Below are 12,276 nucleotides of genomic sequence, written 5' to 3'. Positions count from 1 at the left end.
AAATTTTGAGTTCAATTTGTCTAAAACAGTCAAGAAATTTCATTTTTATTCATGTTCTGCTTGAATTTTGAACAATTTTTTGTTTAGTCCTAGAGGAATGTTCAAGTTATGAACAAAATACAAAAATTTCAACATCACTAGCCTATTATAAGGCATAATTTCTTGTAAAGGGGGGGGGGGGATTTCTTTCAAATAATTACATTTATAGTTAGAACTCATTTCCAGTTTCCAAATAATGCCCATCATCAGGAAATAGGCTAACAAAGTTCTAGTTTCAAGGTGAATTAGTGTTTTTCCATTTCCAAATTCTTGAATGTTTCAGTAATATTTTATTGGAATGTTGTTGTTCAGCATACGTATTGCTTTTGATTGCAATGATTTCCACTAATGACTCATCAAAAAGTAACTTGAACATGTTGAGAGTGTAATTGATCTTGAGCATTCACGTTAGGTTTTCCTGAAAACTGGAATTTGAATATGAATGATACACCATCACTGTACCCCTCGAAGGGTCTGGGCTCGAGCCTGCCTGGAGCCGCCATCGGTGCAGATCTTGGTGGTAGCAGCTCGTTTCCCTCGAATCTGTAAAACTAAAACAGTATGCTTCCTTAATTAACTCCTAACCTAATGACCTCAGCATACTCTGAGGGTGAAAATCCCATTCTGTACGTACATTTTTGGAGTAGTTTTATGTAAACTAGGTGAAAAACTGGCATTTAAACTGTTGCTCTTCTGGAATAGGTAGTGGCAGTGGAAATGTCAGCTTGAAATTTTGAGTTGATCGTAGGGAGTTAGTACGGTCCGTGAAGGAAGGTCGGCCAGATTGTTGTGGGTGGAGATGTACCTCCTGGTCACAGTTCGTGACATTTCTTTAATTATAGATAAGTACAGAATTTTTACATCGTCAATGTGCATTAGTAAGCCCTTGCTCTTATTAAGGGTGTACAAGACTGACTGGTTATCACAATAGATAATGATATCGGTCTTCTGGCAGCACGGAGAGGCTATGTGCTGCCACCATCAGTGCTTTAATTGCTTCCGCCTTGTATATAGGTTTGTATTCCCCAAATGTTCTCAGGAACGTCCAGGCAGGGGATGACCCAGGCTGCCTAGAACAGGATTGTCTCTGAAGGCTGCGAATTCCCAGGTTTTATGCCAGACACCACTGCACCAAAGGTCTTCTGCCCATTCCGTGTCCCATTTGGCTAAGTCATTCATGATGAAGTAGAGCAGCTACAGTATGTAAACACACCATGGTATGAATTCGATTGCCTTCAGTATATCACTGACAAGGATTGCTCTTATCATGTCTATGATGTAACATATGCGAAGTAATGCACCATTTCTGAGTTGCAAGTTCATGTGTTAGTGTCAATTCAAACTCCTAGATACTTATGCGAGGGCTGTAAATTACTTTTGGATTGATTCAAGGATGTTCTGAGATCTTTCTGAAGGAATCCCACAATCTGGTTGATCCATACAACATTTCTGGATGGGAACACGTACAACCAAACATCCAAGTACACTATCATTTGGATGTTAAATATGTGATTAACTTCCTCAGCTACCACCCTGGCCCAGTGACCCACTGGGAGATGATGCCATTGATAATATTCTCCATCCACATATATTCCGTAGAAATGGGGCTGAGAGGGATGGATCAGGATTTGCCAGAAGGCATCCATCAGGTCAACCTTGCACAGGAGGGAGCCTGGTAGGATAGTTTCAAGGGCCCTGGCAGTATCTTTAAGGGTGAATTTAGGCTTATTGTAATGTTTTGTCCAGTCTGACAGATCTTGTATTATTTTCGTTCCCCCGGAGGCTTTAGGAATCGCTACCCGGGGAAAGGTACATGATGGCCGTGCCATGGCTAGGACTTGCTTTTGCACTAATTCATTAACCCATTGCTATATTTTGGGAGTGACCCATGTTGGTTTAAAGATAAAAGGGTCTGCTGAGGGTTTCGCCAAGTTGGCTCCCTCTGCAAAAATTGACTTGATTGACAGATTTTGGAATGGGGAGGGAAAGCACTGGGGGGAACACTGGCACTTCACTATCTTGGCTTAATTTATCACTGGGTTTAACTTGGCTGGTCGTACCTGAGTATTTTGTCATTGGTTGCAGGGGCTGTCCTGACTGAGATCCCGTCTGGAATCTGGTAAGGAGGTCTGACATCTCGAGCTCAGTGTCTGAGGCATCTGAACTGAAGCTTTCCCCCAAGACTGGATGGCAGTGAGTCTATGGTGTTGTCATTGTCTTCTTCCCCCTCTTTGCACTTGTCCTCCTGGTCCTAGGATATATTCTGCAAAGGGATTGGATGGTTTTGTGCAGTGGATCCCTCTAACTCTAAAAGTTCTTCAAATAGGAAGTCTTCTAGGTTGCTGCTGATTTCCTTCGATTCCTCCGCCTCCCCCTCACCTGTTGTATCTGGGCGTTCATTATGGCATACCTTAGCAGAGGTGCTGCCGGGAGGCTGGATGGTGGGACCAGGAGGTGGACAAGTTGCTTCTGGACACGGATGGCCTCCTTCCATGGCTGCAAAAGGGCTGTGAGCAAGGGTCTTGATTCTGGCCAGCAGAAGGGTTGGCGACTCAAACTGCTCCGGTGCCGGTGTAGTATGGCGGCTGCTGCACTATGATGGTCGGTGTCAGCACTGGGATGATGTTCGGCTGCTGCCGGAGCAGCTCGTTTCCCAACTACTCCCATATATGCATGGTGGTTTTGTTTCCCAACCGTGCATTTGTACTATTGCTAATACCCTTAGCCTGTCTTAAATAATGTTCTTTACAGCACCTGGAAGTTGGGGCCAGTCCGTGGCCGTGGCTGTCAAAGCATCAAGCTCATGCAGGTCGTGCCTGGTGAGCTTCACACTATTTCTATTGTCTATAATAGTCAAAAGTAACTGTAGGCACTCATCTGGCTCGGGTATGTTTAAGTAGTGTGCTGGCTGCGGAGTCCTAAGGTCCTCAAAAGTCTTTTGCTTCAGTGGACGTATTGGGGGGTCTGCAGTGCCCAGGAGCGCCTGGGATGACGGCACAGCTTTGGACGACACGAATTGTTGTACCTTCTGGGAGTTCTGCTGAACCTGTTGTGTGAGTTGCAACATGGCCATTATAATTTCGATGACCGAGGCAGGTTCCTCTCCCATGCTCATGATTGACTTGTGGGGTGAATTGGTTGGCCATGGTGGAGATGGTGATGCCGGTGGCAGGCCGACCGTGGCGGGGGGTTCAGCCATTCAGGTACTTGGTACTGGTCTCATTGTCTTATGGCATGTCCACCGAGGGATGAATGTCGGGGAGGCACTACGGAACCTCATTCAGCATGTAAGACGGGAGAGATCTTGATATATCAGCTTGTTTTCGAATTGGTCCATGATAAATAATCTCAATGCAGATTTATTGTTTTTTCAATTAAGGCAAGCAAAGAAAAGAATATAATTGCCCTGTTGCCCGAAATCTGATCATACTGTTATAGTATATCAAAACGAATTTTCCCTTTTAATGTTATACTTACTCTATTTCCTTAAAAATATAACATATTTAAGTTAATTTTATGAAGACTGCTATGTGCTTTTGCCTTTTCCAGGTTATCTGTGAGAAAGAATAAATAAATAAATGGCCGATGGTGGCTCCTTGATTAATTTGCTGCATGTGAGTGAGCCAGCAGAATAAAAACAATCTTTGTGCTTGAACTTTTTAGGTAACCTTACCCTTTGATGCTGAGTGGAAACATGCAAGGAAGGGGGCTGTCACCAAAGAGTGGAGGGAACATTGAATTGTGATTCTAAAAAAACATCTACATGAGGGTGGTTGATATGCATATCAGGTTGTAAATTATGTATTGTAATTCCAAAAATTCATATTTATTTAAAGTTAACCCACCTATCTCGATGGCCTCAACAGTCCTCAATTTCTCAAAAGTATGTCCACCAGAAAGTGTTCCATGCCATGGTCACTTCAAAGTGTTAAAATATTATGAAAGCAGGAATATTGCATTCCTTTAGAATCCTAAGATATTTGCTTTGAGAGAGTTTTCCTTGGCAGCTTAACTAAGTAGATCACCTTGCCAGATTGATCTGGGTATGAATCCCAGTCAATAACTGATTTTTACATCATGAAATTTCTGCATTTCAGTGCACATCATCAGACAACGCTATTTAAGATTCATGGCGTATCTCATAGCTCTTTACATTCTTTGTAAGTGGACATATGTAATTATATCTTTTGAAAACATTATTATTCATCAAGAAAACAAAGTTTTTAATTAATCATAACTTTGTATTTAGGTATTAAAATTAATTTTGGATGTTATCTGTGAGAAATTTAGTGAGGACAATTAAAGGCATAGTTTTAACAAGGCACTTGTGTATTGTTAGCTTGAAAAGGATTCCAAAGAAGGCATATATGAAGAGGATCCCAAAGAAGGCATATATGAAGAGGATCCCAAAGAAGGCATATATGAAGAGGATCCCAAAGAAGGCATATATGAAGAGGATCCCAAAGAAGGCATATTTGAAGAGGATTCCAAAGAAGGCAAATATATGAAGAGAAAGAAATGTTTGCATGACTTATTCTTTCAAAGTCCTTGATCTGTTAGATTTTAATTAGTTCCTCATGCTTATCGCATATCGTATCATACTTATAGTGCATCATTGTTCATTAGACAGATAAGTATCTTCATGGTATAAAATTATATTGCATAAGTATATTTGAGCTAGTTTTATCACTTATGTTTAAATGGTGCGTATTGAAATTTGAATACAGATAAAAATCTGATTTATTAATGCTTTTCAGCCTTTATATTTTCCTTTCTAAAATGTTAAAAGTGGTTAGTGTTATTCCATGGGTAGCCCATTGGACTACTGATCAGAGGGTGCAGGTTCCATTCCAGAGCAAACCTTTGATCACCTGCAGCCACACCTAAGCTATGTGATTGTTAGGGTACCAGAATTTCCTGGGAAACCAAAACCAGCCCTCTCCCTACCTTGATGTGTGAATTTCACGTGCCATTAGGCTTAGTACTGGGTGAACTCTACCAACCAAACCAACCTTTGGGTTGATTGCTGTGTTTATTGTTTTTTTTGGTGTTAAGATGTGAGCTAACATGTTATTTTAATGGAAGGTTGATTTTTAGATCATTAATTGCAAACGTTTTACTTCTAATAAGGTGGGAAAAAAGTGATTATATGCATACCTACATGCATTAACAAACCTTTGCATTGCGCTTAATGGAATGCCATAATGCTTAATAGCTCTAAAATGATGCTTTTAATGTAATTTTCAAATGTATTGGTATTGTAATATTTGTGGTGCACTGCTTAATTACTGTAAAACCTAGAGTAATGTGGAGAAAATTAATTTATCAATAAAATAACCTATGAACTACAAGTATTTATGGTGGGCATCAGAAACTTGATCAATCTTCAATTTATGTTTGACCATGTGGTGAACACATTATATTATGACCTAAACTGTCCTCAGTGGTTGGGGACTTTTCGTCAATGGTTAATTGCTCAATGCCAACGACTGTAATAATTCATTGTTTTATTTATCTACTGCATGCATTGCATAACAATTTCACCAAATAGTATTTACATCTCATTTTTTATTCAGGAGAGTTTTTTTAGCCTGCCGTACCAGATTATGTAGCAGCTGTGAAATGTGTACTATTGTGTATTTTCTTGGGAATTGTCATGAACTGGGCAACTTTTCTTTGTATTTTGTCCAAATTTCATATCATTGCTCTCAGGAATGAGTTATAAATGCAACAAGTCATTGTGAGATAAATTAAATAAATCACATACTTCTTGTGCTCTTTCATCATTATATTTTCCAATTAAGTCCCTCAAAATTACTTAGCAATTAGTCAATACTAGCTTCTTCATAGCAGCACAAAATGTACTGCATATCTTTAAAAGGTAAGCCTGGTGTGACTGAAACCAAGTAAACGGCAGAATACCAAATAAATGCATCTCCCAAATCATTTTTTTTGTCATTTCAATTATGTCCCTCATTCACCCTTTGTTAATGTTGGTAAATCAATTGGTACCACTTTTGATATTTTATAAAAGATATTGGTCCTGTCATATTTATTGTCCATGATCTATTGATATGGGACTCGTGTTTTTCGATGTGACTAATTGAATGAAAACCAAATGTAATTATCATGAGAAATAATAATAAGAAGAAAAATAAAACATTACTTAGAGTAATCTTAAGTAGCATAGATTTTAATAACCTTTGGATAGAATATGTTCTCAGATGATGTAAACGGTTATCTTCCTAGATATATTAGTGGACATCTCCATTTCAGATTGAAGTTCATTTCCCTGATTGAATTAGTTAATACTTATTCAATCTCTAGGCAAACTTTACTTAAAAGTATATAAATACTACATTGTTGCTCATTTCTCTTTCATTACCTACTTGGTATGGTCTTGTATCCCTCTATCGGTAATTAAGATAAATTATCTCCTCGTATGATACTCTCAAGTGTTAACACCATTGTGAGCAGTGCTGTGCAATACCTGTAATTCAGGTAGGTGATTCTTGATTTGAATGATAAAAAATGAATAAGTAGCTGCATTATCTATTTTTACCTCCAAACAAAGGTCTCATACTTCGAAGGATCTCAGGTTTTCCCGGTGTACGGTATTCAAGAAGTTCTCTCGGGTTTCCCACCGGGTCAGGTTGCAGTACACTGACGTTTCGAAGGCTGACTCTGCCATGGCAGAGTCAGCCTTCGAAACGTCAGTGTACTGCAACCTGAGGGAAACCCAAGAGAACTTCTTGAAGTCTTATACTTCCTTTATTTTATGGCATGTAAGCTTTTTTCAAGAGTTATGTTTAAGAAATCACCAGTGCTTTATATGTGAAGGTTCAAATTACATGGGATTCGATACTGAATGTTATTTTTACTCAAGAAAGTCAGTGTGGCATAGTTTGACTTAATTATGTTTTGATCATTATATTTGCTTGTGTCCATCCAAAAACCTACCTTAACTGGTAGAATACCTTAAAATAATAATAATTTACATGTATATAATATATATTATTCAATAGAGGAATGTTTTTGGGATTGTTATTATTAAGCTCGTCACTATTATGGGACATGAGTATTAATGCTTGCTTCTGTGATGTCAAAAGAGGTGCAAGCAAGATATCAAATAAACTTGTTCATATTTTATAACAACTCATCATAGTAAAACTTTGTGAAAATCTGACAGAGTGGAATTATTTGTTGAAAATGAAAATTATGCAAAGAAGTGTGACAGCAGCCACCAAAAGATTAGGTGACAATTTAATTTAAACTGTGTGTACCCGACTACACTAAGGAGGATGGAAATTGGAATTATTTTGGTAATTATATTAATGATGGTGCCATGTACCTTTTCTGGAATGTAAGTTCTAAAAGGAACTTTAACTTAAGTTGGTGGGGTGTCAGAATTAAAGATATTCATATTTCCACATGGAGGACTAGAGAATATCTTCTTCATTCATAATCACATGTGGGTGTAATTGCCAGCTGCTGTGTGGTGGTGATTCACAGATAATGAAATTGTTTACAACTGTTACATTTTCAGGGAAGGGAATATTTGTGAGAGGCAAGGGAACTGGGTAATTGTTTCATTTTCACCTAAGTACCTCAACTGCATACATTTATGCTGAATTATGCTTTTTTAATGTTATCTTTCTTTTTAATACATGTCTTGAAGGGTTAGGTGAAGTAATAACTTTGGGGAATATTTTCATAATTGGGAGTTCATTACACCTTAAATCTTTAATAAAACTCCTGTTAAGAGGCAATATTGAAAGTCCTTTTTCTTTTCTGCATTCATTCATCAATGTGGACATGGTGACACCGAAGTGTTTGGGAATTTTGCCTGTCTCATAACATCAAATTTTCCTCCCTCCTAACTTTATTTGCTTGGACAACTATCTGCGTTTATTTAACTTCAAGGGGATCGAGATGGTGCGGGGGCTAACGTACTGGCTTCCCACCCTGAGGGCGCGGGTTCAAATCCCGGCGGTGTTGAATATTTTTCAGAGGTATCTCGATCCCTACTTGAGGTGCTTTGTGGAGGGCACTTTGAGTGAGTACGCCGTCCGTCGGATGGGACGTTAAGCCGCGGACCCCTTGGCGCCTTTCGTAAAGAGTAGGCTAATGCCGACGCCGGGTTTCTCTCCACCCTTCATCCTTTCCTGTCCTTCCCCTATGGCGCAAATGACCTTAGCTGTCGGTCGCCTCCCCTCAAAACTACAACTACTACTATTTAACTTCAAATTGGTAGGCAATATACAGTATTCTCATGAAGCATTTAGATATTATGGAATTCTGCATGAAACTGCTACTAAGTGTGATTGAAGGAAGACATTGAAAATGTAAGTTTTGTCCCAGTTTGTATGCAACTGCTACAAAATTTTGCCTAATTAATTCCAACCCACAAGGGTAAGCAAGTAATTAAGCTAGAAATTCATCAAGAATGTGTACCTAGATTAGTTTTAGAGAAGTCATTGTATGAATATACAATTTCAAATTATGAATATACCATTTATATTACAAAGATAATAAGCATGCAAAAGAGTTCTTATTTTTAAAGTCAACAAAATTCATTCTTTTAAGTATTTAGGAAATGCATAAGATTAGCTAAATATGTAGAAGTGAATTATGCTCTCAAATTAAAGGTACTGGGCAGCAACAGTAATTGTTTATTTTTTGTCTACTTCAAGATATATTGCTTTCTAGCAATATTTATACATTCGTTATCTTGCTAATATACCACCACATGATTCCTGCAAACCTTTTTTATTAGGTTTGGAATCGTGACTATTTAGTTTATGTATCTTTAAGGCTCTGATTCATGTGAATGTTAATCTAGAAACTTACCTACTAAGATCTAACATCCATAACTACTCCACAAGAGGTAAATCAAATTTATATGCTACTCATTGTAGATTGCCATAAACTTACAACACATTTCATAATATGAACATACAACTGTATAACTATCTACCTACTCAGTTGAAATCAGACTGCATCCAGAGTTTCAGGAATATGGTATATACTTGGTTATTTGGTCATCCACTTTACTCATTGGATGAATTCTTTTGCGACAATCTTCATCATATTTAAAAACTTATGTTTCCATGTTAAATAATATTTATATTGAAGACATTTAATGTGGTTGTATCATTTTTCAAATGAATAAAGTATTACTATTATTACATGGTCCATGAATTAATCTTTATTTAAAGACCTCTGTTGGTTGTTGCATTTGAAGGTTATTAAAATGGTGGCCAAACCATTTTAGAGTGTAAGTAACAATAAAATACTTCTCTCTGCAATAATGACAGTACTGCTGCGTGAATTTTTTCTTATGGAAAATCATTTGCTATATTTTCTGAATTTTAAGTAAGACAAAACTGAGCTTGTGATAACCACCAACTAAACTGTAATGTCAAGAGGCATATGAATTGAAAAGTTCTAAATGCATTAACATTCCCAGTTTAAACATGTGTGGGTATTTTCATTAGGAATGAACATTTGCGCCGGAATACCATTGAGTTCAATCTACAAATATAAAATTAGAACCGTCAATGAAAGTTCTCTCACTCGTGAAAGTATATATTTCTACACGAATCGAAGTAACGATTACAAGCATAAAGTCATTACGATAAATGGAGCCAAGGCAGCAGAATTTACAAAATGCTGTGCATTTTTTGTCTACAATATCTGCTGCATGCGACTTCAAAAAGTAAACAACAAACAAATGACATTATTAAGTGTGTTGAGTAAAAGCAAAATAAGCATGGCATTTAAAAAAAAATTTATCAGGCCCTCATCAATGTTGTACCTTGTCATCGGAAATATTGGGTTTTAAAAGTACCATGAATTCTGGTAGCTACCAAATAGCATTTAGGTGAGTGAATGAAATTGATCACGATCGACATATGAAATATTAATTAGGTAAATAAGTGTAAACAATCTATTAACTATCTATTGTTAAAACTCAATCTATATAAATTAAATGGAACTTTTTACCGCATTGGTCGTCCTGTGCACTCATGATCCAAATCAAAAATTATTATTTATTTGGCAAAAACAATCAATCTTGAAATTACTTTCAAAAAGATCTGAAATTGCAATTATTAAGAAACCCAGGGCAGATCAATGTAATGCGCAAATTAAATATAAGTATTGAAAATGCAATCGATCTGATCAGGTTGAAGGCGATTGGGAGGCATTTCAGTGAAGATGGATAGCAGACGGACGACTTAAACAGTCGCATTGTAATAAACACATTATTTTGTTACTTTTTTATTTCATAAAATATTACGTATTCCTGGGATAAATTAATATTTATGTTAAGAATGATCTATCATGTAGTGTAAATCACATCAGGCGGAAAATTCTGGCAAATACGGCGTTTTAGGCACTTGGTATCCGGCGAACATAACTTGCCAGGAGGTATCCTCGTAGAAGGTTCCACTTAACTCATACTCCTTCCACCGAAGGTAAATTCTCCCCCCTCGTTCACGTCCGGTTGTACCTCATTGGCAGTAAAAACTGGGAGGAGGAGTTCACAGAAAATATAAAAGGCCATCAGCCAATCCGGTGATATCTCCCACTCCCCATTCTAAAGAGCAGCAAAAATTATGATTGGTCAGTTTTCCCCGAGGAGGGTCGAGGATCCACCCACCTGACTGAAGGGCCAATAGGCCGCCTGCGACAGGTGGAGTGATGTGAGGCAGTTTCCGCAGGATCAGGAGTAAAGTGGAACCTTCTACGAGGATACCTCCTGAAATATTATGTTCGCCGGATACAAATTTCAGAATTTCGTGTTTTTAGCGCTTACTCTATAATCGTTCAGCTCTTTCCAGTTCTAATTTCTCGAATTCCCTCGTATTAATCGCCGAATGATTTTAAATATATAAGAAGTTTTTATTATGGCCACATAACATACATGTCTTAAAGATGCATTGCCAAATTTAAACTAAAACGTCCAAAACAATTATTTATGTTTGTATAATATTTTGCGCTCTTCGGAAAGAATATTACGATTCGACGTCAACCATCGCCGTGTAATAAATACATTGCTGTATAACCTTTATATTCTATGGAATATTACGTATTCCTGGGATAAATATTAAGAAGAATGTAATCAATCATGTGGCGTAAAGAAATAATTGCATATCAGGTAGCAAATATGAACGCAACACGAAAATGACGACGGAAACCAGAAGCAGCAAGCATTCAAACATTGAAAATCCGACGGTTCAGGCACTTGGTATCCGGCGAGCATAACATTCGAGGAGGTATCCTAGTAGAAGGTTCCACTTGACTCATACTCCTTCCACCGAAGGAAAATTCTCCCCCCCTCGCTCACGTCCGGTTGTACCTCATTGGCAGTAAAAACTGGGAGGGGGAGTTCACAGAAAATATAAAGCGCCATCAGCCAATCCGGTGATATCTCCCACTCCCCATTCTAAAGAGCAGCAAAAATTATGATTGGTCAGTTTTCCCCGAGGAGGGTCGAGGATCCACCCACCTGACTGAAGAGCCAATAGGCCGCCTGCGACAGGTGGAGTGGTGTGAGGCAATTTCCGCAGGATCAGGAGTAAAGTGGAACCTTCTACGAGGATACCTCCTGGAATATTATGTTCGCCGGATACAAATGCCGATTTTCCAGCAGTTGCTCCCAGGGACAAATACGCGTTTTAATTCGTGTTTATCGCAGAATTTGAGACTATTCTTTTAAATTACATGATATTTTACTTTATTTTGATATGTATGTTTTTTTTACGAACATTCCGATGAAATTCAATGTTATAAGTTACTTTTTATGTTTCATTTGATTTGAATGATCACTTTTAAAAATGTAAAGAGGGACTAATTTTTTTTCGTGCAATCGATATATTTATTCTTTATTTCACAAATATATTAATTCCATTCTTAATTTTGCCACAGCAGATGATTGCCCAAATTATCAAGCCAAACATCTAAACAAACAAATCAATTTTCTAAAAAAAATCCCATCTCCAAGGTTCGGAAAATTAATGAAGTTTTTCTGATGAGAAAAATTTATTTGGAAATTCCATGCACAGGAAATTTATAAAATTTAATTGAGAGTTAATGCTGAGGATTTAAAAAAAAAATAATTTATGCGACCACATGATAAGTCACTATATTGGTGTGGCAGTAAGTAGTACAAAGCATACAGGAAAATTGTCTTGAATATATATAATTTCACTCCAGTGCGGTAGTTTAAATTCT

The sequence above is a fragment of the Hetaerina americana genome, unplaced genomic scaffold (genome assembly GCF_022747635.1).
Source record: "Hetaerina americana unplaced genomic scaffold, ioHetAmer1.1.p SCAF_7, whole genome shotgun sequence".
Classification (NCBI taxonomy): Eukaryota; Metazoa; Arthropoda; class Insecta; order Odonata; family Calopterygidae; genus Hetaerina; species Hetaerina americana.
This window is presented reverse-complemented; position numbering follows the sequence as displayed.